This window comes from Lichenostomus cassidix, chromosome W, assembly GCF_008360975.1.
Source record: "Lichenostomus cassidix isolate B80296 chromosome W, HeHo_3.0, whole genome shotgun sequence".
NCBI classification, from domain to species: domain Eukaryota; kingdom Metazoa; phylum Chordata; class Aves; order Passeriformes; family Meliphagidae; genus Lichenostomus; species Lichenostomus cassidix.
The window spans coordinates 17,025,174-17,047,468 of NC_139510.1; the positions used below are offsets into that span (position 1 = coordinate 17,025,174).

Genomic DNA, 22,295 nt, shown 5'->3' on the forward strand with positions numbered 1-22,295 from the left:
CAAGGTGAGCATCTTGCCCAACAGACAGCAGCCACAGGCCTGGAGCGAGGGAGAACATTGGCGATTCATCTGATCTTGCAGAACACCGCTCCAAAATTGCACAACTCTTGACATCTGACTCTCAGCAGATAAGAGAGCTGTTTTGTCAGATTCTCTGTAACATTCCTCTTCAGTAACAGCGCTGCCTACTTAACTGACACTACAACCAACCTGGCTGTCTTAAACGCACTTCTGTAGCTCCCATAGCGACTCACCAGCATCTCTCCATCCCTTATAGCTATCTAAGAGCTCAAGGCACTGAACTAGAAGTGGCATAGATTTATGACAACCATTTAGTGAAGATGAGTTACAAGATATTAAGTCACTAAAGCTTGTAAATATTTTATGATCACACCTTCTGTAGTGGGTTGACCCTGGCTGAGTGCCAGGTGCCCACTAAGTCGCTCTATCACTCCCTTTCCCTTTGGGACAGGAGAGAGAGTAAGATGGAGAACAGCCTGCAGGGTGAGATAAAGCAGTTTTATTACAGTACAAGAAAAGGAACAAGCAGAGATTTGCGCGTGAAAAATGAGAAAGGAGTGGTCAAACAGGTAACTCAAGTTAACTATTGAGAGACAGAATATGTGAATTCTAAAACCTAGAAAAACAGGATTCCCTTAATCTTATCAAGATAAGAGGGACAAGAATCCTTTGAAGCCAGCACAGAAACTGCTGAATCATCTCATGAAGGACAGCGCATGCTCAAGAGAGAAAGGTGAAAAGTGCATTGCGATGAAGACTACTAGGATCTTCATCCTGGAGGGGTTTTTGGGAGTCTCCAAAGGCCACTGGGACATAAGGAGCAGGCGTGAGGCACATGCTAATAATATTAATGACTTCAGAGAAATTATTTGTATAACCACTCCTATCCTGGGGAATGTGATGAATATTCATGAATTTTACCTATAACACTGTGTCTTTGGAGGTACCGAGGTGTGTGTTCAGAGGAGAGAATTCTCCCCCACACCTGGTGCACCGAATAAAGCAAATACCCACTTCTCTGACTTTGCCTCTGAAGTGTCTCTGGGCTCAATTGGGGCAAATCAAAAAGCTAAAGGAAAAAAAAGTCAATCTCTACTTCCCATTATCAGTGATGTTCAGGCACTTCCCAAGAAGCAGAGCTTCAGCACGCATAATGGATGTTCCGGAAGGCAAACAGTGAAGACTAATGAATGTCCCCCTTCCTCCCTCCCCTCTGTCTTAGCTTATATATCTGAGCTGATGTCATATGGTATGGAATATCCCTTTGGTTAATTTGGGTCAGCTGGCCTGATTGCATCCCCTCCCAGGATCTTGCCCACTCCCATCCCTTTGATGGAGGAAAGGAATGTCAGAGGGGCAGCGCTGCTCAGCAGTAGCCAAAACACTGGTCTGTTATCAAGACCCTTCCAGCTACTAATGCAAAGAACAGCACTGGGAGGGCTGCGAGCTTTACCACAGTCAGACCCAATACAATCTCCACCCCTTATTCCATACCATTTGCATCATACTCACATCCCATAAATTCTGTATATCTTCCAATTTTTCCATTATATGTATTTCTCATTACTGGAATCCTTGTCTTGGTTTGAAAGACAGGTGTCTGTTAGAGAGGGTGGGAACCTCCCTTAGAATAGAGAATATGACCCCCCCCCTTCCCTATGAATTATTATAAATTTGGAATCAAGGGCTTTCAGGCAAAGATATGGGAAAAAGAATAACAGTTCTTTACTAGTATCTATAACAAAGCAAACAAGCAACAACAACAGTAGCAAACAACAAACAAAAACCAGAAACCCAGTGGCAGCTTTCTCTGGGCTGCCAGGCACTCTTCCCTTTGGTGCAGTTACAGTCACAGCCAGCAGGGGCGCTGTTGAGCTCTCAGCCAGGAAGGGCAGGTGCGATGACTCCTGCGCAACTACAGGGGGCGCTGCGGCGTGAGGTCAGCGCCTTGTCTCATGTGGCTAATGGCGGGCAGGCTGGACAGCAGGATGCTGGACAGCAGGACGGCGCGCAGCAGGGAGCTCAGAGCAGCGAGCTGGAGCGGCAGGACTGGCTTACCTGGGCTAGCCAGCAAAAGTGGCAGAAACACCACAGCTGTGGCAGGAGCTGCAGCGTGTCCAGGCAGGCGGGGGATGCGGGTCTACGGTGTAGCAGAAAAGCAATCCGAGTAAGTGGCAGGAAAGTCGCAGGGCTAGAGAGCGGCAGCCGGACTCTTCCGTAGAGGGAAGGGCCCCCAGGTTTTCCCTGAGGCACCCGAGTGAATGGTAAAAGTCCTCCCTAGTCAAATGTGGTGCTAATAAAAGTCCCAGTTTAAATGGCTGCTCTTACAAAACAAAAGCTCACCCAGTAAGGAAGAACTGCAGATGCTGGGCTCCGGCGGTCACAGAGAAACCACTCCCAGCTGCAGAAGCTCGGCTGTCTCCTCCGGTGCCCCAGAAGCAAGAGAGCGAGAGGCTGCCTTCAACTCTCTTTTTCTTAGCCCAGGTCCTCCTGATATTTCTCCTTCCCCCAGAAAAACCCTGGGATAGGAGGAATGCAGCCAGGTGCCCTCCTCCTGAGCTTGGTAACTTGGTAACTCTCTTAAGTACCGAGAGTTAAAGTGTCTTAGCAACAGATGGGTCAAAAATTCCCGAAGAGAAAGAAAACAAAATGAACAAATCCTACCCTCCAACAATCCTTTCTTACCTACACATACAGCTTGAACTACATCCTTAAACCATCTCTATACCCAAACATACATTATTTTCATTAACTACTATAACCTGTCCTTTAACATCCCCCCGGGTCTCCATTTCAGGAGGATGAGGGGTCAGGACAGGAGAAGTAGTGCACTTGATGGTTGGGCACTGACACTGTCCCGGCTCATCATCACATTCTTACTCCTTGCAAAATTCCTTCTTCATCAGTTCATGTCACTGCTGCTACTTTACCTCCTGCAACATACAACTTACACCATAGATTATTCTTACCCCAACGTTAAATCTCCTTGAGGCCCACACCGGGTCTCTCATCCTCACTCATTAACCACCAAGTACACCCTGGTCCTTGGGCAAAGACAATCCCACGAATGGGTTTGCCTTTTCCCATGGGGGAAGAAATCCACACTGACTTTCCCAGCTACTTCCCCATGTGTAATACAGGGACCTTGTCTCCTTCCACAGTGTCTAAGGGCTTAGTTTGAGTGGGAGCAGGGCAGTTAGCAGATCCCTTTGTGTTGACCAGCCAAGTGGCTTCTGCTAAGTTCACATCCCAGTGCTTCCATGTCCCATTACCTAATGCCCTTAACATAGTTTTCAGCAGCCCATTATACCTTTCAATCTTCCCAGAAGCCTGTGGATGGTAGGAAATATGATATATCCACTTAATGCCATGTCTCCTTGCCCAGGAGCTTATAAGATTATTCCAAAAATGAGTCCAATTATCTGACTTGATTCTTTCTGGGGTTCCATGTTGCCATGAAATGTGTCTTTAAAGACCTGAGATCGTGTTCCGGGCAATGGTATGGTTTACTGGGTATGTTTCCAACCAGCTGGTTGTTGCCTCTACCACGGTGAGTATATAACACTTGCCTTGGCGAGTTCATGGCAATGGCCCAATGTAATCAATCTGCCAGGCCTCGCCATACTGGAAACCCAGCCACCGCCCTCTATTCCAGAGAGGCTTCACTCGTGTGGCTCGCTTGATGGCAGCACGTTTCACACTGGTGGATAACCTGTGTAATGGCCTCCATGGTCAGGTCAACCCCTTGATCACAAGCCCGTCTGTATGTTGCATCTCTTCTGAGATGCCCTGATGTTTCATGGGCCCATCGGGCTATAAACAGCTCACCCTTTCTTTCCAAATCTAGGTTCACCTGAGCTATCCAAATTTTGGTGGCTTTATCTACCCATTTGTTGTTTTGATGTTCTTCAGTGGCATGACTTCTGGGCATGTGCACATCTACATTATGTACTTTCAGAATCGTGTTTTCTACCTGTGCAGGGATGGCCTGCCACAATGCAGCAGCCCAGATGGGTTTACCCCTGAGTTGCCAGTTGGTCTTCTTCCATTGCTGCAGCCACCCCCATAAGGTATTAGCCACCATCCAAGAGTCAGTATAGAGATGAAGAATGGGCCACTTTTCTCGCTTGGCAATCTCTAGGGCTAGTTAAATGGCTTTCACCTATGCAAATTGGCTTGATTCACCTTCCCCTTCTGCAGCCTCAATGACTTGTTGTGTGGGACTCCACACAGCAGCTTTCCACCTTTGATGGTTTCCTATCACACAGCAGGATCCATCAGTAAATAAAGCATAGCCTCTTTTGCTTTCTGGTAACTCATTATATGGTGGTGCTTCTTGGGCACGAGTCACCTTCTCAGGCAATGCTCCAAAATCTCAGGCTTCTGGCCAATCCAGAATATCTTCTAGAATTCCTGGGAAATTGGGTTTTCCCATTCGGGCTCATTGTGTAATTAATGCTACCCACTTACTCCATGTAGAGCTGGTTGTGTGATGTGTTGAGGGGTGTTTCCTTTGAACATCCAGGGCAAGACGGGCAACCGCAGCGCCAAGAGGAGACACGCTTCTGTCCCAAAAACTTCTGAGGTGGCTCAAACCCCCTCATAAACTGCTAGTATCTCTTTTTCAGTTGGAGTATAGTGGGCTTCTGTACTTTGATAATTCCAGCTCCAAAACCCTAATGGTCGACCTTGGGTTTGTCCTGGGGTCCTTTGCCAGATGCTCCAGGTGAGGCCCTGCTCCCCAGCTGCAGTGTAGCGGATATTTTGCATGTCTGGTCCTGTCCGAACTGGCCCAAGAGCTACCGCACAAGCTATTCCCTGTTTCATCTGCTCAAAGGCCTTTAGTTGTGCAAGACCCCACTCAAAGTGATTCTTCTTCTGGATAACTCGATAGAGGGGGCTTACAAGCTGACTATAACCTGGAATGTGCATTCTCCAGAACCCCACAAGGCCCAGGAAAGCTTGTGTTTCCTTCTTATTAGCTGCTGGAGACATAGTTGCAATTTTGTCAACCATCTCTGTAGGCACATGATGGTGTCCATCCTGCCATTTCATTCCCAAGAACTGGACCTCCTGTGCAGGTCCCTTTACCTAACTTTGTTTTATGGCAAGCCCAGCTTTCAGAAGAATTTGGATTATTTCCCTTCCCTTCTCAAAAACTTCTTCTGCTGTATCGCCCCACACAATGATATCATCAATATATTGTAGGTGTTCTGGAGCTCCACCCTGCTCCAAAGCAGTCTGGACCAGGCCATGGCAGATGGTGGGGCTGGGTTTCCACCCCTGGGGCAGTCTTTTCCGGGTGTATTGGACACCCCTCCAGGTTGTCGGAGGTTGGGGGCATTGGAATTTTTTCTCCATCCCTGTTACTAAGCAACAAATATCTGGGTGATTAGAGCCATCAATTCTTTTGTAAAAGACAAAAGGCTGTGCTAGGTGGGGCAAGGGGAAGAGGCAGCCGGCCATTGGGACCGGCACTCATCTGTTGGACACCGGGAGGAAAGCAGCTACTATTGCTTCTGGTTGCGACCGCGGGAGATCCAACTGTGTTCTGCCTTCTCCTTCTGGCTGGGGAAAAGGCGTGGGATTCAACCTCTTTCCCCACTGGGAGTGCAGGCTCTCCCAGCTGCGTTTTTGCAGCAGCTGCGGGGGAGTCCAGCTGTCCCTGCCACCCGCCTGGCACGAGACCGTGGCGTCTGCTGTAACTCCAGAGTCCCTGCAACCTCACTGGCTAGCCCGGGAGAGAGCCAGCCCCTGCCTCTACCGCCCCGCTTTGCCACCCCAAGCTGCCTGCCTGCCTGCCTGCTTCTCAGCCCATCTGCCATTACCAGCTGCGTGAGGCTGACCTGACCCTGCGCCACAGCACCACCTGCAGCCGCTCGGGAGTCATTGCACCTGCCCTGCCTGGCCAGGAGCTCAATAGCGCCCCTGCTGCTTGCGACCGTGATTACACCACACGGGAAAGTGCTCAGCAGCTCAAAAAGACATCTGCTACCGGTTTCTAGTTCTATTTGTTGTTGTTATTCTTGTTATTGCTTGTTTATAGATACTAGTAAAGAACTGTTATTCCTTTTCCCATACCTTTGCCTGAAAGCCCTTGATTTCAAAATTAAAATAATTCGGAGGGAAGGGAGATCACATTCTCTGTCCTAAGGGAGGGTTCCACATCTCTTAGCAGACGCCTGTCTTTCAAACCAAGACACAGGTGAAAGCAAATTGTGGTCTGCACTCTGCCACCAGAGGAACTGAGAAAAATGCATTAGCGATGTCACTTGTGACATAAATTTTGGCAGTTTTTGACTCCAGCTCATATTGGAGGTCCAACATGTCTGGTACAGCAGCACTTAAGAGGTGGTGTGACTTAATTCAGGCCCTGATAGTCTACTGTCAGTCTCCATTCTCCATTTGACTTCCACACTGGCCATATGGGGCTGTTGAAGGGCAAGTGGGTTCTGCTGATTACTCCTTGGCTCTTCAGTTGACGAATTAGTTCATGGATAGGAGTTACAGAGTCTCGGTTTGTGCGATACTGCCGCCAGTGCACTGTCCTGGTAGCAATTGGTACTTGCTGGTCTTCCACCTTCAGCAATCCTACAATGAAGAGGTCTTCTGAGAGGCCAGGCAGGGTGGATAACTGATCTTCTCTGTATTCACTGTAGCTATACCAAAAGCCCATCGATACCCTTTCAGATCCTTGAAGTATCCTCTTCTGAGGTAGTCAATGGCAAGGATACAAGATGCCTCTGGGCCAGTCACAATGGGGTGCTTTTGCCATCTGTCCCCTGTTAAGCTCACCTCAGCCTCTAATACAGGCAACTCCTTGTGGGAGATAGCTAGGTCCACCCAAATGCCTCCTGCGAGAGGCTGGGATTGATCAGCGAGACACATGGACACTGCATGGTGATTGGATAGGAAAGTGTGTGATTGACAGTCACACAGCCAATCCGTGGCTAGCCAGAGAAATGGATGGGATAAAAATACTTGTTCTCTTGCTAATAAACAGATCCCTGCATACCATCTCAAGGGGGTCTCATGCTTTTGCTCCCCAATGCTACATATGGCACCTGAACATGGACTTATGAAAGGCAGTGGAAAGAAGTAGACTGCACCAGTAGCATTCTCCCTGCTAGACTAAGGATTTAAATAAAATCCTGGGAAAAGAACCAACCCACACCTATATTACAGGTGAGCAGCAGAGAAGAATGGGAGGAGAAATATCCCTGGAGCAAAAGCTGACCCTGGATTTTATTAAAAGGCTCCAGCATCATCAGCAAAAACACATCTCCAATGCAAAGTTCCATACCTTGCAGAACTGGATGTCTATGCATGTTAAAACCTGGCAGATAGTGAAACAGAGACTCTTCGATATCGCCAGAAATGGCAAATTCCAGGCTTGTAGCCATGTCTCTACATGGGCTATGATGATGGTGGCTCCTGAAAGAAAGTGCACCAAGAAGCGCCATTTTGAATTTGAAACTGGCGTGAGACGCCATTTTGTAGAAGCCATCCACCCCCTCTGTGCTTACCCAGGGCCCTCAGATGCTGAACAGGAGACAGATTCGCACCCCCTGCAGAACAGTGAGAGTGGGACACAGCGTGGGCAGAGATGCAGGGGGGATGCAGTGCCAGAGGCGATTGGAGTCCGCATGGTGGCGTGGGTTTCGGCGTGGGTGGTGGGCCCAACTGCACAGGCATGCGCGACGGCCCCAGTGGCAGCCCGCACCAGGGGGGCAGACCTCGTGGCTGTGGTAGAAGCCTGTGCTGTGGCGGCAGAAGCCCGTGGCGGCAGCAGCCTGTGCTGCGCTGGGAGCCCATGCAACAGCAGTGGTGGCGCCACATGCGCCAGCCATGGAGTTGCCAGCTGCGGAGGCACTGACTGTGCAGGCACCAGCGCTGCACCGCACTGCCGAGATACGGTTCCGTGTTCCACACAAAGTGGTATTAGTGAAGTACCACATTACCATGACGACAATGTTGCCGTGCCACGCTGGGAGAAATGCAAAGAAGAGGCGATTAAAGAGGATGACTCAGACGTTGTTACAGCCTGTCCTGTTATCTATGCACAGAATCTGCACCCTTATCATAAGGACTTAAGATTATAAAGTTATTAAAGAACTGAAGGCATTGGTAAAGGAAAGCGGTTTAACTTCCCATCATGTTTCAAGTTACTTGGAGTCCATAAGTACTACCTATGTTCTTACCCCTAAAGATTGGAAAAGCATAATGAAAATGATTTTATCCATGACGCAGTTCGTGTTATGGCTTACAGACTACCAGGAACCGTGTATGACTCAGGCAGACACATTGCAGAGCAGAAATCCACCTGTTGTCGTAACTCAGCTGACAGGGGAGGGTCCACATGCAACTTCAGCAGCACAGACAGACTATTCACGTGATGTCTATGACATCATCACACACCTAGCTCTGCAGGCTCTGTGCAGGCTCCCAGGGGCAGGCATCAATGCTAACATGTCTTTTCCTAAGATTTTGCAGGGTCCAATGGAATCATCCAATCTATCAAGTTCCTTGATAGACTGAAAGCCATGATCTTTCAGCAAGCTGATAAAGATGAAGCCAGGACTATTTTGTTACAGCAGCTTGTTTTTGCAAATGCAAATGACAAGTGTAGGAAAGCATTGCTCACTGTTCGCAATCTGCATACTTGTGATATTGCAGACATGGTCAGGGCATGACAAAATGAGGGTTCTGCTGCTTGCCTCACCACAGCTTTTGTCGCACACCTCCGGGTTCCAGGGGTGGAAGTGGGAAGTTGCTTTAAATGTGGCTTGTGTGGTCACTTTAAAAGAGACTGTCCACATCAAAAGGGGGTACAAAACTACCTACTAGGGATTGTCCCCAATGCGGAAAAGGGAGACATTGGGCTACCAAGTGTTGCCAGCGGGGGATGGGTCTGCATGCCCCACAGAATCAAAAAAGGTAGTCCCTAAAACTCCGCGCAGATGCCCTGCGCCTCAGCAGATGGCAACTGCTGGCACCACCCAACCCCTTGTTGGCGGCACAGGACACGGAAGAGACAACTCTGGCTGTGACGTCATCAGAGTGTGCACATGGCAGCAGCAATGAGTGCACACCAAGCACAGCGACCGAGCTGCACAACACCTGTAGCATTGCTACATGGACCTACATGTTACAATTTGTCTTAACTATTGTCAGAACCAGTCTGTTTTTTGTTAAAATTTCAAGTAAAGACACCTAGGTTCCTTTTATAGTTGCTAATACCACCTCGATGCATTTAATTCCTACAGGAGTGTGGGGACCACTTGGAAATTACATGCATGCATTATTAATTGGATGTTCTTCCACCACTCGATTGAGTCTTTTTGTGTTACCTGGTGTTATTGATTCAGATTATGAGGGTGAAATAAAGATAATGTTGCGGACCCCCATGCCACCTTGCTTTGTACCTGCAGGTCAGCGTTTAGTATCACAACAGCTCAGCCAACCCTGGTATGTAGCATAGATAGAAGAAAATTTAAAGGTATACAGCAGATGTCTCCATCATAAAAAGCAATGAATGGCATATTGATTGGCCCACAATTAACTCCACCTCGACCCTAATCAGGGTAGGAGGAATGCAGCGCCCTAAAGAGTACACACCTCTGGCTTGTTATTGGCTCCGACAGGCAAACTGTTCAGATTGCACCATTTACTGCTAACATACCATGTACATTATGGGGAAGGGATGTTTTAACACACCTGTACTATGCATCCTGGACTTCCACCACCTGCAACGACTCCCATCAATTAGACTAGTAGTTATAGATCTGGAAGACTGTTTTTCTTTACCATACCTTTGCATCCTAAAGTTTCAACCTTTGCTGCTTTATCCTTTGCAACTATTAGCATGGTTGTTTCTAAAAGGCAGGGAGCAGCTGCAGATGCTCCAGAGCCAAGCAAAACGTCTGACCGGGGGACACCTTGGTACAGATTTTAATTGGAAAATACAGAAACCACTAATACTGTAAATGATTCTCCATTTGTTTAGAAAGCTCTCTTATCTCCTTTTTGTTTTTACAGAGTTAAACACTTATTGTCATTTTCAATGGCAACCACACACACTGGAGAAAAGGCCCGTGATGTCACTTGACACTGGCTAACTTGCTTTAGCATTTTAGGTCTCCCAAACACTATTAAAACTAATAGCCCATCTTACACCTCGGAACATACTCATCAATTCTTACAACAGTGGGGTGTCTCCCACAACACAGGTATTCCCCACTCTCCCACAGGACATTGAAAACTATGCTTGAAAAACAAAAGAAGGGGGAGTTGGGAGGCCCACATGACAGATTGGCAAAGGCCTTGTATATTCTTAATTTTTTTAATCAAGATGATGCTGCCCAAACAGCATGTGAGAGACAATATTCTTTTGATACAAAGGCTCATCCCAGACCTCCAGTGATATAAAAAAACCTGCTAACAGGGCAATGGGAAAGACCTCTAGATCTACCAACATGGTGCAGAGGTTATGCTTATATCTTCACAGGTCACCACGTGAAACGGGTTCCTTCACAGTGTGTGCGACCGTTTGTTGCCCCATCCTGATTGGTATTGTTCATGTTAATGTTTTTAAAACATTGTTGCCTTATTATTTGCTCAGATTTTTCTAAATAACCTCAGTTTTAGGATACAGTTTGTCTTTTCATGGAATAAACAAAGAAAGGGGAGATGTGGGAGATGGCTGTTAGGTCCGCCCAAATGCCTCCTGCGAGAGGCTGGGATTGGCCAGCAAAATGCATGGACACTGCATGGTGATTGGATGGGAAAGTGCGGGATTGACAGCTGCACAGCCAATCCGTGGCTAGCCCGTGAAATGGATGGGATAAAAATACTTGTTCTCTTGCTAATAAACAGATCCCTGCATACCATCTAAAGGGGGTCTCGTGCTTTTGCTCCCCAATGCTACAACTCCTAGCATCCTCCTGTCACTCCAGAGATCCAGGTAGGTTCTGCACTCTTGTGCCTTGATGGCATCAGTGTACATTGTGCACCGGTGTCTACTAAAGCCTTATACTTCTGTGTATCCAATGTGCCAGGCCATTGAATCGACACAGTCCAGTATACTCAGTCATCCCTTTCCTCCTCCTGGCCAGAGGCAGGGTGCCGAGAAACGGAGGCTTGACAATCCAATATGAATTTACCACAAGCTTCAGTTTATTGAATTACAGCATACAATTTTATAGTGTAGTTAACTAACTCATGCATATTCTGTAATCATACAATACTATTGGTTATATACTTCCACGCCCTAAGTTTGGCTACTTGCTTTAACATGTATCTATGTTTACCTATAGTGCCTGATTTCTGCATATCTGTTACCAATTAACGCATTCTAGACGGCCCCCACGACTCCTATGTTGCAGAAAGTCGTGGTGACCTTAGATCGCTGATTGGACGAAGGTATCTAATTAATAGTTGGCTGAATATGGCTATTGTTAAGAAGCGGCTTGTTAAGAAGCAATCTATCTACATCTGCGTGTCCCTTCTCTAGAAGCCAGCTTTCCACAATTCCCCTGTTTTCTTTACGCGTTTGTGCGAGCCAAAGCTGATTCACTGTCTGTGATAATGATTTTTTCAAGCATTGCAAGGCACAAGGTAGAATAACAGCTATGCTAACAAGGACAAGTAAAATCACTAATCCTACTTGCAAGATATAGCGAAGCCATCCTGTTATACCCCAGTTACCCCATGGAATTCCGAATAGGCCATCAAAAACCCGAGACGGTTTATTCCATAGGCTTACTTTATCATTGCAGTTTGCATCCAAAGTAAGACTGCGTCTCTTTCTGGACCGCATTAAATTGGCTGCAGTGGTTTTATTCATGGCAAGTAAAGTGAGTTTGCCCAAATAACATGGTCCCCCATAAGCACCTTTCGGAACTCCCTGCCATGCACGGTCTCCACAAATGAGAAACACACCTGATGGAAGGGCAAGGGCACTTTTATTGGCCCAAATTTGTATATAACTACTGCCCCGGCCATAACTTCCATGTGGACCACATTGGGCAGAGATGTTAGCATATTCTGCCGTATGGGGAGTCAACCAGGTGCTGTTAGGAATCACTATGGGGCTACCAAAAGTTATGCAGCCTGTTTCATTGCTACTTGCATTAAGAGCTCGGCTCCCCAAGAGATCCAACTCCTGAGGATCTCATGGCAATGAGGTATTAAGACCCGACAACAAGAGAGCAGTACAATGGCTAACATTGGCAGCTCGTGAGCAGTTGTTAGTTGAAAACCGTGCAAAGCTAGTATTATCAAAGCCTGGGATACTAAGTAAGCATGTGCGAAAAGGGTTAGTGGCTGATGCAAGCGCAAGGCAAAAAGCACTAGTACGTGTTTGATTTGCCCAGGTGACCCACAAATTTGTTTTGTGCTGCACTGGAATCTATGCTACAACAACAGAGATTAGGCAAGCTAAGGTTGATGAATTCACATAATGACCTTAACAACACATCTAGAATCATCAGTACAGTAACAATAACTGTTCTAAAAAGCGAAATTACATTTTTCTATACATAAAATTTTAGCATAAGTATTGCATTGTCTAATTGCTTGAGGGGTTATACTCCCCCCGTTTTTGTTTTTGGCAAGATGTGTTTCTTTCTATAAAAAGATGAAAATGACACAAAGGTGTAACAATACATGGAATGAAACAATAAGCTTATTTAAGAAAATACATCCTCAATTGTTTAACTACTCTGCTATCTCCCAGGGACTGCAATTGCTGGGAACCTCATTCCACAGGCAGGGCTTGGAGAACCTTTCCCGGGCAAGGATTCCAAGTTTACCTGGAAGAGGGCTCAGCTTTCACAAGTCTAAATCAGCGAGTCAAGGTGACTCGATCACATTTTTGGTGCAGAAACACCTGGGTTTGGTGGCATACTTTTCAACCAGTCAGGACTAAGGCTTGGCCAGAGCCCCAGGCCTTAACTGGGAGGGTTTTCTTAGAGCATCTTATAAACAAGCTTTGATTAATACCAATAAGGAGAGTGTTTTATCATGTTACCATCCTGGTAGATAATCATATAAGGTGAGGTGAAACACTTGAAAACAGTGGACCCTATCATCTGACCTTAACCAAGGAAGATGAAACTGCAAGGCTTTTGTGAACAACAATATAAACTAACAATTTTAAAATTTAAAATAAAGCTTGATCTTAATAAATTTGATTTAAAACTAACAAATAGGACTTAACTATAATGGAATTCAAAGTTGATATCACTTTAACAACTTAACTCTAACAGAATTTAAAACTTAACAGAATTTTAACCTTAACAGAATTTAAAACTTATTAAAATTTACATCTAATAATACTTAATTTTAATAGAATTTATACTTAACTAAAGACATTTAACAGGAAATTTAACTATTCAGTAGAACTTTGCTCTTAGGTTTCATTCACACATCAAAACTCTCAAAATCAAAAACCACACTCTCAGCAGTTACAGGTTTTATCTACACATTAAAGCACTCAAAAGCAAACAACACTTTCAGCAGGCCTGCAATATTCACACATACACACCACCCTATCTAAAGCAACATTTAAGAGGCTTAACTATAATTGAATTCAAACTTATTAGGATTTAAAATTAATGGAACTTAAAACAACAAATATTGAGTAACAGTTGAACTTGGTGTTAATTGAATTTAAGCTTAATGAAATGTCAAATAACAGACAACATAATATACCTGCAATAAAATCTAAATTCATTTAACTTTAATAGTGTTTGAACTTAACAAAATTTAAAATTTAATATAATTTGTGGTGCTTTTATTCTCTTGACTCTGCTTAGCTTTTGTCTTAGGTAAGCTTATCAAGGTGTTACTTGAGCTTAATTTTAATGGCACTCAACAGGTAGCCAAAATTATCCAGTATAGTTTCACTTATAGGCCTGGTCCATAAATTTAAAAATGCTTTAGAAGCCAAAGGACATTTATAGTATGTTTGTCACAGCACTGTCACACCCACACACACAGACACACTCACACACACATAAACACTGCCCCAAACAACACTTATAGATAAAAATATTTCTTTAAATTTAGTGTGGTAGTTACTTTGTGACGTAGTTTTGGATGTTTCTGCAAATAACTTACATGGGGTAAAGCTTAGGGTGAGTTTTACACAGTTAATTGCATTTAATAATTTTTGTAAATCATTTGATGTTTTGATATAAGGATTTAAGGGTAATGGCTCTAGCTTTATATTTTGTTTAGTTAATATTCACTTTATTTTAAAAAGGGTTTTACTGAATTTGTTTAAAACACTGAGTTGGTTTAAAAGCTAAGATATTATGCACCTAATGATGAATGATGCTTTGAGGAAATAGTTCAAAAATTAACTTTGTTAAAATATACTTAGGATAAACACTTTTAAAATTGCTTTAGCAAGGAATTTTAGCTTTTCTTTAAGGTTTTAGTAACTAAGGTTCATCAGGACAATTATGTTGTTACAATGGTTTCTCATTAGTAAAAGCTGGAAACAAGTTTAAATCATAACTTAGTTGCACCAATTAACAGGGTACTTTAAAATACAGTTAAGAATTGATTTTTGGAGCTTTGAAAATAATCTTCCGTGGCACAGCTAGTGTTTGCTTGCATCATTCGCAGCGGGGCAGTCCCAGTGTCGGTGTTAGTGATGGTTCCAGTGGGCAGGAGGCGGTGAAAGGGGCGTGGACAGCCAGCGGCACCGCCCATCGGGGTGCCTTCTGCGACTTCCGCCTTCTGCTTCAGTTGACAGGAAACCGAGGTTGGAGTAACTTCCGTTTCGCTCTCGGGTTGCAGAGTTTGCATGGCGCGCGGCGGGGCTGTTCCTGGGCGGCGCGGCTGCTCTGAGCTCTTTCTGCCACTGCGGTGCGTTTCGGCTTTGCGGGTGGTGGCTCTGATCTGGCAGAAGCTGCCGTTCTTTTTCCGCGGTTTGTGTGTGCGGCGGTGGAGCGATAGAGGGCTACGATTCTCCCTCCCCCCTGGTGGGGGGGCGCCGCGGCTGCCGGAGTTGTTTGCATGTTAAAAACAGAACGGCAACTCTCAGGTATTTTTCTGCTCTCTGCGGCTGCAATTTTCTGTGCTGCTACCCTTGCAAGCTCTCGCTCCAGAAGTAAACCAGCTCTATAATTTAACCACTCTTTTAGGTTGAATACTGTAAAAGGATTTGTAAGAAATCCATAGGCTTGTCCCACCATGATTAGCGAAGCAAACTGTAAGAGAATGCTTTTACTGAGTCCATGCTTTTCTAAAAAGCATAATGATATCTCTAGAGCAGCTTGCCTCTATCCCGATTTAGGGAATTGCGCACTTACTTTAACCCCTCGAGGTTATCGGCTGCTTCTCCTCTCTGGTGCGTGCGAAATTCACCTCGCAAGTCCGGCAGTGTCCAGATCTTGTCTATACAGTCGTCTGATCAGTGCGCCCCACTGCTTTGACCCTCCAGGGGTGTTCGGAGCCAGGTGCCTGGATTCTCGGCCGTAGCCACGCTGTTCCCCAAAGGTCCAGCCAGATGGGGAGCAGGACCCTTGTTCGTATCACGTCGGGGGTCACCATTTGCCGAGAAACGGAGGCTTGACAATCCAATATGAATTTACCACAAGCTTCAGTTTATTGATTTACAGCATACAATTTTATAGTGTAGTTAACTAACTCATGCATATTCTGTAATCATACAATACTATTGGTTATATACTTCCACGCCCTAAGTTTGGCTACTTGCTTTAACATGTATCTATGTTTACCTATAGTGCCTGATTTCTGCATATCTGTTACCAATTAACGCATTCTAGACGGCCCCCACGACTCCTATGTTGCAGAAAGTCGTGGTGACCTTAGATCGCTGATTGGACGAAGGTATCTAATTAATAGTTGGCTGAATATGGCTATTGTTAAGAAGCGGCTTGTTAAGAAGCAATCTATCTACATCTGCGTGTCCCTTCTCTAGAAGCCAGCTTTCCACAGCAGGGACCCTTTGTTCCTGTTCCTGGTCACAGTATTCACTATCCAACCTTCGCGATGCCAGATTAGAAGTTCCCTCATCAGGGTTGAAGGAAATGGGAGTTCTCTTATATCTGGGAGATCGCTGATTGTCTTCTGGTCTCTCTGCAGCAACTACACTGACAGTCTTCTTGGGCGGCCCCTTCTTAAAAGCTCTCTTCCCTCTCAGTTCACAGACACGGGCTTCCAGCTTAAAGGTAGGTTCACCATCCCACGTCCTCATATCCTGCCCCTGCTCATACAGAAAGAACCAGAGTTCGTTATGTAGAGTGTTCTTGGGGCTTCCCTTCCCTCTGACCAGGGTCGGAGAGGAGCGATCTCTTGGGCTGCCCCTAAAAGCTGGGGTACTGGCTCATAGGGATGAGGAGGTACCCAAAGTTTTTTCTACATTTCAGAGCCAGGAGGATGCCATCTCTACAGTTGGTGTATCCATTCACGGGTAGTACAGTCCTACCAAGCTGTCGGAATATGATGCAGGGGTGCCTTGAACCACCTTCCTCCACATGGCAAGGGACAAGGGACATCCTCTGGATCTTTAGAGACATTGTCATTCTTTAGATTACTATAGACAACTTCCAGCACTGCTAATTCTCTCAAGTACTGGATACCTTCATCTGCAGTGGTCTACTTCCCTGGGGATCTCACAAAATCTTCCTTAAATGGATATTCTGCCCTCATGCTTGAGAGAAGCCATTTCCAAAGGCTGCAAATTTCTCCTTCCTTTCCAATTCCTCTTTCAATTTTGCAATCTTTAGCAAGGGATCCCAGTTGTTGGACTTCATGACCTTCTAACTGCTGACTGTTGGCCCCATTATCCCAGCATTGCAGCAGTCAGGCAGAAATCCGCTCACCTGGCTGGCAGCTGTAATCTTTTCACAAGTCTCGAAGTTCTGATGAGGTCAGGGACCGATTAACTTCAATTTCCTGATTGACTTGCCTCACTCCCTTTGATTTCTTTTGCTGAAGGGCCTGCCTCTTGATCTAACTCCTCCTTTCTTACTATTACTTCCTCTTCTTCTTCCTCCCTGACTAATCAGTGGTATGGGCCTGAAACTTGCCCTGTCCATTTTTTTGTTTTCACTACTGGGGCAATTACTGTAGTTGCTGTGGTTTGAGTCCCTATCTCAGCCACAGTTGTGGTTTGTGTCCCTGCCTCAGCCACAGTGTCCTCAAACACAGTTTGGGTTCCTGCCTCAACTACAGTCCTCTGGGAGTATTGAACAGAGGCTCAGTAGGCCCAGGCCAGGCCCCAGTACAGGGTGAGAAGCTGCTCACATTCGTGGGTGTAAATGAGACACCCTTCTACCCTTCTATCAGTCGACAGGCCAATTTGTTAGGGTTGTTTACCTCATCAGGAGTAAAGTCCCAGGCAATGGGAGGTGTTAACCACCCTAGGAACCTGCCCGAATCCTTCCACACACCTTTCCACCCAGGAACTGGGTGCCTCGGGGAGATTTTAACAGCTCCTCACCCAAAGGTTGTTTCCTCTTGTACCAGGATGACAAATTCCATGAATTCCATAGTGTAGCAATGGTATTGGCTAATATTATTAATATCGGGCAGCTTATATAAGGATTTGCAATGACCATGGAAATCTGCAGTAAAAAATCATCCATATTCAAGTTCATTCTGGGCAGAGAAGGAGTTATACTCATTCATAGTCATTGTTTGTTTCAACATGTTCCCATACTAAGCAAAACAGATAAGCAGTGTGGCTGCTGAAGGCTGTGTGCCACACAGGAGGTTACTACTTGAGAACTGCTACTGACAATTATTAGAGCATGTAATATATATAAATATATAAATATATAAATATATAAATATATAAATATATAAATATATAAATATATAAATATATAAATATATAAATATATAAAACTGCCTTTATCTCGCCCCACGTTCGGGTGCCAAAATGACTGTAGTGGGTTGACCCTGGCTGGGTGCTGGGTGCCCACTAAGTTGCTCTATCACTCCCTTTCCCTTTGGGACAGGAGAGAGAGTACAATGGAGAACAGCCTGCAGGGTGAGATAAAGCAGTTTTATTACAGTACAAGAAAAGGAACAAGCAGAGATTTGTGTGCGCAAAAGCTAAAGGAAAGAAAAGTCAATCTCTACTTCCCATTAGCAGCAATGTTTGGGCATTTCCCGGGAAGCAGAGCTTCAGCACGCATAACAGTTGCTCTGGAAGGCAAACAGTGAAGACTCATGAATGATTGCCCCCCTTCCTCCTCTCTGTCTTAGCTTATATATCTGAGCTGACGTCATATGGTATGGAATATCCCTTTGGCTAATTTGGGTCAGCTGGCCTGGTTGTGTCCCCTCCCAGGATCTTGCTGAACACTTGTTGAATGCTACATCTTTCTATGTGCCTATAAAATCTTCTTAAACTCCTGTGCTTTATAAACTAACATTTATAAAGTCCTTTCTTTGTGTCAAATTTTGGCAGTTGCAAAATTAAACGTGACTTTTGGTATATGTTTAGAGTGTATATTGTCTGGGATGTTTTGCCCACAAGGGCCATTCCGGGAGCAGCCAGAGCTGAGGTTTTGAAATGCAAATTAACCATTGATAAAAGAAAGATTAGGCAATTAAAAGCCCTCTTGCCTGGAAAAGAAAAAAAAGCTAAAAAGAAACCGAGTTTTCCTGTCCTCACTACTTCCAGGCTACTCTTCATTTACACATTAAAAACAGAGATATCTCTCTCTACAGCATTGCAAGAGAAAACAAACAAAAGAAAAAAACAACACTGCTATATTTATTTCAAACTCTAGAATCAAAGTTGTCTAGTTTTAAACTAAAAATATATACTCATAAGTAATTAAAAGCTTACTAATCATAGAAAGACAAAGAAAATATATAATTAATTAGCAGTTTTAAGTTAGTACCACGTGGAGATTGTAAACAGAAGTGTTAAATTAACATGTAAAGAGAAAAGAAAATAAAGTTTAACAAAAAAAATAATCTAGTTATTTTATAAAATTCAGTCCTAACAAACCTGTACGAGTTTCTTAGATGATGAATTAAATGAATAATTGAATAAAAAATTACATTCATGCAACTAACCACATCTTACAAACCTAACATCACCTTACATATCAAAATAAAACTTAATAAATACATTATAATAAATCTCCAAAACATCTAACAATTACAAGTATGCAAACTTACCATTTCAAAATCCAGTAACTGCATTGTCCAGTTCCTGTCCTGGCCCCCCATACAGAGTGACACTAAAACCTCTGTATGTTCAGGCCTTGCTTCAAACAAAGCAAGATAGTTCTCTTAAAAATAAGTTGTATTAGTTTCATTTCTCTCTTAACCTTAAATGTTTAAGTATACTTTCACTAGATTAAAGCTAGGTGTGCCTGAATGTGAAAGAAAAGCTGCTCAAGCAACAAGAGAAGAAACCTCCTCAAGCAACAAGAAAAACCTATTTACTACCTACACAGCTAAAGACATCAACTAAACCTCCTGAACTCCTGCAAGCAAAGAAAGACAACTCCAGACATAAAAAAGCCATACTGGACTGCACAGTAACTAATGAATTTACTGTAATCAAAATGTTAATTGTAATATCATTTACATTTTTCTTATGCTTACAAGTCATTATTTACAATAATGCATTATGGCTAATCAGCCATCTCAACAAAATTCTAACAAAACCCTAATAATGGTTAAAACCTCTGTATATACAGATGTCTAAAAACACCAAGGGTGGCTTCACACAAAAAAAAATGAAGTTACCTAAATGTACCTGTAAAATTATAGTAGAAATGTATCCCAAGTGTCATTCATATCTAAACATAGCTAAGAAAAGCATGTTAACCACACACTAGTGGGCCTACTCCAAACAATATAAAACACTACTAGCTTTGTAAGAATAAAGCTAAAAGAACTTTCTAATATTAATGTTCATTAATAGTATATGGATCATATTCAAAATGTAAAAATTGAAACTAACAAAAATATATAGATCAAATAATAACCATCTTCTCTAAAAGAAAGACCCTCAAAAGAAAGCCTTATTTAGTACTATTGAAGTATTAAATGATTCAATGATCTGATTATTTTAAATAATGTTTATATATATATATATATATCGTTTTTAATCTCTACAAATATTACCTTAGTGTATCTATGCCTTTACTCTGATTGTCACAGTGGAAAAATTTCATCCTAAATATAACTCAAATTATAGAATCAATTTTGATTCTCCCAAAATAAAAAATAAATTCCCAAATGGAATTATATTCTAAATAAATAATTAATTTTCATTACATCTTTAATTCCCCTGAGACAACCAAATTAATTATATATATATATGTGTGTGTGTATTTGTTTAAACTATTGTAAAATTGTCTAACACTTGACATGTTAAGCAAAAACAAGTGAAACATTGAAGAAGACTGAACTCTTGCAGTTGCTACTATCAAGAAACTGCCTCCACAGACTCTTTGTTCCTGATTTGCATCACGTCCTCCTATGACCCTAAGACTCAAGGGGTGGAAAACAATCTACCCTACATGGACTAATATCAATATAAATGACTTGTTAAATTGTCTCCAATTACTACAGACACTCTGAAGTTAATGCCATATTTTATAATCTCCTAGTTGTTACTACTAATGTTTCTTTTAAAAAATATATATATTGTATTATATAATCTGCTATATGAACCCATAAAATGAAGCAACAGCATGTGCTTCCTATTAATATCAATAACATAGTCAAAGTTCTATTAAAGAATAATACAATTTGGAAACACAATGTATACTAAAAAATTTAACAATAATACATATATTTAAAACATGAGTGCTTTTATAGCATGAAGGCAAGAGACACCTGCACGGTCACTTCATGAGGTAAAAGTAGCGCCTTCTGGTCACAGGGGTGGAGTGTGGCAGGACGCTCCCCCCCTTCTCTCTCTCTCTCTCTGCTCGGTTGCAAAAGATGGATGACTCAGGTTAACAGCCTGGCCGGGGTTATCTGTTGGCATCTGAAAGTCTAAAACCACTACCTGCAATTCATACTTTGGAATGAAGAGAGAATGTGGGAAAGTAAACAGCAATAATTTTTGGTGACCACACAAGGCACACTTTTATCCTATAAAAACTCACAGGTTTTCACAAAAGGTAGCTTTTCTACATGGATACTGGAGCGTGAGGAAAAGCCTCTCCCCAGAGTCTGGACACAGCTCTGTGGTAACTTCTTGCAAGATTAAGGGCGGATTCTAATGTATCCCAGCACCAAAATTGGATTTTGGTAAGATCATTGGTTTCCTAAATTGTATTATTCTGGCTAGCAAATAATAATGAGAATAGGTACCTTTCTATAACTTGCATTTTAGCTATTATATAGTTTTTGCAAGCATTTACCCCATAATTGCATTTTAGCTATTATAGTTTTGCAATTATGCCTTTATTGTGTATGTATGTAAATCTGTTCTATGTATGTTTGTTATTTTCTGTGTCTAATAAATGGTATTTTACATCACATAAGACTAATCGGCCAAATATCAAAGAACCCTGTGAATGAGACCGAGTCTTGGGGTGCTAGCTACCCTGATAGAAATTACTGCTTGTTGCTAAAAGCCTGGCAAACAGCAGAAACTCATAAGGCTCCTGTCTCCCATGCAAGGCACTGGCATGGAGCAGTAACTTACTCATTTTATGGTGTGTGGTTCAAGTCCAGCTGGCAACTAAGCACCATGCAGCCACTTGCTCACCACCCCCCCCCTCACCCCAGTAGAACGGGGAAGAGAATCCCAAGTAAAACTTGTAGGTTGAGATAAGAAAAGTTTAATAATTGAAACAAAGTAAAATATAAAAATAATAATAGTAAATAAAAAAGAGAGAAAAAACCCAAGAAAAACAAGTGATGCACAATATAGTTACCACCACTGACTGATGCCAAACCCCATCCCCAAACTGCGATTAGCCCCCCTTCCAGGTAACTGCCCTAGTTTATATACTGGGCATGACATTCTATGGCATGGAATCTCTCTTTGGCCAGTTCGGGTCACTGTCCCAGCTATGCTCCCTCCCAGCTTTTTGTGCCTGTCCTCACTGGCAGAGCATGAGACAAGGAAAAGCCCTTGACCTGGGTAAGCACTACTCAGCAACAACCAAAACAACAGTGTGTTATCAACATTATTCTCATACTGAATGCAAAACACGACACTAACAGCTACTGAGAAGAAATTAACTTTATTGCTGCCGAAACCAGGACATATGGTCTGGCCAACTGAGAGATCAGGTGACATGCCC

At 43.5% G+C, this 22,295-nt stretch overlaps 1 protein-coding gene and 1 pseudogene across 8 annotated transcripts in view; both read right to left on the minus strand.

Annotated features, from left to right (window-relative positions):
* LOC146425606 (protein ARK2N) overlaps positions 1-22,295 on the minus strand; it is a 139,691-nt gene that overhangs the window by 110,800 nt on the left and 6,596 nt on the right. The gene's annotated exons all lie outside the window — the stretch shown is intronic.
* LOC146425607 (uncharacterized) lies at positions 1,937-17,618 on the minus strand (annotated as a pseudogene).